Below are 4,834 nucleotides of genomic sequence, written 5' to 3'. Positions count from 1 at the left end.
GTGTTCTGATGGCCTGGGGGATACAGTAATACACAAGACCCTCTTCTTGGACCTAGTAAGGTTTCGTCGATAATCCAATGTACAGTTACCCCCCCCCCCCCCCCCCGCCTACCCACCCCCCGCCCCACCCAACCACCTCCAATGTACAGTCTGCCTCCCCCACCCCACCCCACCTACCCAACCCCCCCCCCCCACCCCACCAACTACAATGTACAGTCTCTTCGTCAAATGGATATATTCTCTTTTTTTTTTTTTTTTTTTTATTCTTTTTGTACCACAAACAGTACTGTATTTGTAAATCTGGTATGTCATAAATCCAATCTCCATCTCCCCCCAATCCCATTCAATCTATTTTGCTGCAGCTCAAATGTATATGGGGTTGAATGCAGTGCTCCCTCTGTCCTGTGGAGGGCGGCAATACGCCTAGACGCGTAGTCCGCCGGAAACTTACAAGAAGAAGAAGAAGAAGAAGAAGAAGAAGAAGAAGAAGAAGAAGAAGAAGAAGAAGAAGAAGAGGTGGAAGACAGTGTTTAGGCATTGTGCGTCACTTCCTCTTACGTTTTAAATTTATCGCCCACGGGCATTCTGACCACGGCTAAAAGTTGCCTATTTCACGGACATTATTCCCCCAGAGAGTGTGAGTTGGAGTAGTTAGTTAGCTAGTTAGATGTTTAGGAACGTCAGTGATTCGCGGACTACAGCTAACTAATAACTATCGTATTTCCAGTTATCATTAGCAGTTAGCAGAAGCTATAATATATATATATATAATAGCTAACGTATCTCGACTTAGCACACGAGCTGCCGACAGAGAATGAATGAATGAATGAATGAATGAATGAATGAATGAAAACTTTATTTAACAGATTGCAGAATGGGTACAATACAGTACGGCTCAATACATACAATTGTTAAGGGGATGCAGACCTGAGAAAGACGTTTGTCTTGTTTCCATCAGGGTCCCCCATTTTCAATTCATATAGAGAAAGACACCGTTTCAAGTGAGTTGATTGATTGATTGAAAACTTTATTAACAGATTGCAGAATGGGTACAGTACAGTACAGCTCAATACATACAATTGTTAAGGGGATGCAGACCAGAGAGACTTTCGTCTTGTTTACACCAGGGTCCCCTGATGTAGCTGTTATAGCCAACAGCAAATTAGCATGTTCATAATTGATGTTTGATATGTTTATAAAACCAGTCAGGATAAGCTAATACCTGATTAAGCTACCAATGGTATCGTTTAATGTGAAATTGTATATTGTGCATTTAGAATAAACGTTTTAGTTGGTTAATTCAGCTACAAGCAGATGGGCCATTGGGGCCTATTCAATCTAAGCTGAAATGTTCTTCAAATATATAGTTATTGAGATATTTGTAGTATGTAAATGATGTATTTAGTCCAAGTGAACTGCTGATATGGACAAATGAGTGATTACTCTGCACGTTTTGTGCAGGCTGTTTTTTTTTTTAGAAATACTTGTGCTGTGAGTCGCCATCATTCAACTGTCCTCGGTGTCACCGTTCCTTCACCACTCGCTAATCTTCATACGGTATGTAAATGCCATTGATGATTTGTACTCAGAAAAAGAAGCACACTCTCAAGACTAGACTCTGCAGCTAGCTGTGGGTAACTAAACTTACCAAGCCCTATAGACATCCCAATGTGACTTGGCATGTAAGGACACGAGTCAAGATGAGCTAGGCAGGGAATTAGCACAAAGATACTTAAGTGAACTGCATGTTTTACAATATGCTTCATAGTGAGGTCCAAAACCTTCAGTCTGATGTACATCCTATGCTCTTTACCTCCAACAGGACAGTGAAAAGACAAATTTCCTATGTCCAAACCGCCCCACCTAATAGACAGTCCCCTCCCCACTGTATATTCTCTCCCACCCACCCCCTCCTAATATACAGTCTTCTCCCCCCACCGTATGTATATATTCTCTCCCCACCGTGTGTATATTTCTCTCCCACCCACCCACCCCCTCCTATTGTACAGTCTCATCCCCATCATATGTAAATACACTCTGTCAAGATCTATGGGTAACTACTGTATATTTGCATATCATATATGTCACAAATGTAACAGTACTGTATGTCATGACATTCATTTCAGATATCCACATTGATGGTGATAGGAGTGTCCGGGACTGCACCAATAAAATGATGGACAGGTATTATTATATTATACTATGATTCTACTGTCACCATGTATGCATATGCTCACTACATGTATGTATTGCTCCATCTCCGGTACAGTACGGTACATGGGTGTAAAAAGTACCCAGAAATTATACTTAAGTGAAAGTATGGGTACTGTCTCAAAATCTGACTAAAGTAAAAGTCAAAGTATCTGGCTAAAAACACACTTGAGTAAAAGTAAAAAAAAAGTCCTACTTTTAAATGTACTAAAAAGTAAAAGCAATTTTTTTTGGAAAGGAATAGACCAGGGGTCTCAAACTCATTCCATCATCGGCCAAGTTTTCATTTTAACTATACATTGCCAGGTGAGTTAGTTGAAGAGGTGAGCCAATTAGTGAAATCATCAGCTGGTGTTTAGGCAAGGCTGGAATGAAACCAAGCATACACTCTGCCCACAATGGAACGTGTTCTGTGACAGATAGACCATGCTGAATTGAAAGAACAGAGGACACTTTTTTTGCATTAAAATTATTTAATGCACTTCTCCATTGAAGGTAAACTAACGTTCACATCACAGCATGAATAATATCACAAAGCAAGCCTAGTAATAGACACAATATTTCTGACACTGTGATTACGTTCCCTGATGTCCATAGATGTCCCTAGATACCAAGAATATGCAAATGGCCTTGTAGAAGTGGAGCAATATTTTATTTACCTAGGTATATATTTTAGGCGGATTTTCACCACGGGTTAGGGTTATTTGTCATTTGACCTTGTCCCAATTATTATTTATTTTTTATTTATTTATAAATGCGTATGCTCCAAGTGGGGCATACTAACGGAGACATGTCTCAAGGGGGGTGGGAGGGAGGGAGGGGGAATTTTTTTTTTATTCATTGTAAACTGCTAATTATAATATATTGAAAAAAATAAAAGGTTCAAATGCTTCCTGTCTTGTATCTCATCCTGTATCCATACGCCTGCAGTAGTTCTATCTATTACTCAATTGCAAAATTCTTATATACTATGATTCTACTTTCACCATGTATGCATATGCTCACTACATGTATTTATTGCTCCATCTCCACCCACTACAAACATGGGAACTCTCTAACCCCCAACGCCCCCCATCTCTCTCAGTGCTCGTCTCTTAGTGCGGACCAAGGTGGTGGATGTCTCGGGGTCTTGGCCAAGATTGCAGTGACTGTTCTACGTGCACCACGAGGCAATGGATCGGCTCCTTACCGTCTTCTGTCCGTGGTTTCATTGCTGGGTTAAGTACTTCTATTCTATTCACATATATGCTTACTAGAGGTGTAACGGTACACAAAATCCACGGTTCGGTACGTACGATTTTCGGGGGGGGAATACAAAAAAGATTGCTTCATTTATTTATTTAACTATTAAACAATATAAAACGAATTGGCCATAATTTACTGTGCAACCTAAGGCTTACTGCTGTACAGTGATGGGTATCGTTAGGATTTTATCGATACTACTACTCTTATTGATACTGCTTAACGGTTTGGTACTTTATCGATACTCTTATCGGTTCTTTTTGCTTATTTTTTTGCAAGAAAAAAAGACAATTAATTAAGAACAGAATCGACATTGCTTTATTATTTATACAACTTTAATACTTTATAAATAAGTATTATAAATATAATTTCTTCAGCAGCAGCAATGTTCTTTTATATAACTTTATAAATAAATATAATAAATGAATATCATTTCTTCAACAGCAGCAACAATGTTTTAAATGTGTCTGACTCTGAATTATAGACTTTTTATAATAAACAACAAATGCAAAAGGCTAACAGAAGTTCAAACACAAGATTAAAGAACCTAGAAAATTATCCTAACAGTTCTTATGCAGAAAAAACAACATATCTGCCTTCTTTAGAACGCTTCGCTCTATCCGCCATCACGACTCAGTGCATGCAGACTCAGAGGCAGAGCTGTCTGTGTGCAGCGCGCTTCAGCACGGGGACAGCACTTTCATTAAGAAGTACCCGTATGTGTAGCGACTCGCGAGGAGTGTGTAATAATGACTCGCTGCGGCTCGCTTCTTGTGCAGAGACAGAGAGAGATCGTTCACAACTTTTAAATAATAATAATTTCTCTAGAGTATCGATAGCAGTACCGATGACGTCAGAGCTTATAAATACTCCGGTATTTTCTAATATAGTACCGGTTCCCATTTAGAACCGGGGTCCGGGGGTCATCCCTACTGCTGTAACCTACTAATGCTTACCACTTGTATCTATTGCTATGTCCGCCCATCACAATCACGTGAGCTGTATTAACGCCTGTCCCGTCTCCCTGTCTCCCTGTGAGTGGCTGTCCAGGAGTGTTGGACGTCCCGTGCTGAAGACCGGGAGGATGCTACCCCCTCTGCGCCTCTCCGGCTGTCTCGATGTGCCGAAGACCGGGAGGATGCAACCCTCTCCGGCTGTCTCGAAGTGCTGAAGCTGAAGACTGGGAGGATGCGACCCTCTCTGCGCCGCCCCTTAGCTCAAATAGATCCGCTATCAGCTCTATCTTTAATCTTCAGTTGCTATGTATGTGTGTGTTGGGCCAGCCTTTAGTATTTTAAAATAAAAAGAAATTATAAAAACGGCTAACTTTTGACTATTCCATGTTATTGATGTGTTAATGTTTAAACAATGCATTTTCAAC

General features: G+C 40.4%; 1 long non-coding RNA gene across 1 annotated transcript; it reads left to right on the top strand.

The window, feature by feature from the left end:
- The first annotated feature begins 1,477 nt into the window (after positions 1–1,477).
- Positions 1,478–3,759, top strand: LOC311228566. Its single transcript, XR_014619672.1, has 3 exons — positions 1,478–1,557; positions 2,127–2,184; positions 3,296–3,759. It is a non-coding gene; the product is annotated as an uncharacterized lncRNA (long non-coding RNA).
- Positions 3,760–4,834: the final 1,075 nt, after the last annotated feature.

The sequence above is a fragment of the Notolepis coatsorum genome (genome assembly GCF_963971535.1).
Source record: "Notolepis coatsorum genome assembly, chromosome: 5".
Classification (NCBI taxonomy): Eukaryota; Metazoa; Chordata; class Actinopteri; order Aulopiformes; family Paralepididae; genus Notolepis; species Notolepis coatsorum.
Note: the sequence above shows the minus strand (reverse complement) of the source record. Positions and strands in the feature narration are given on the sequence as shown.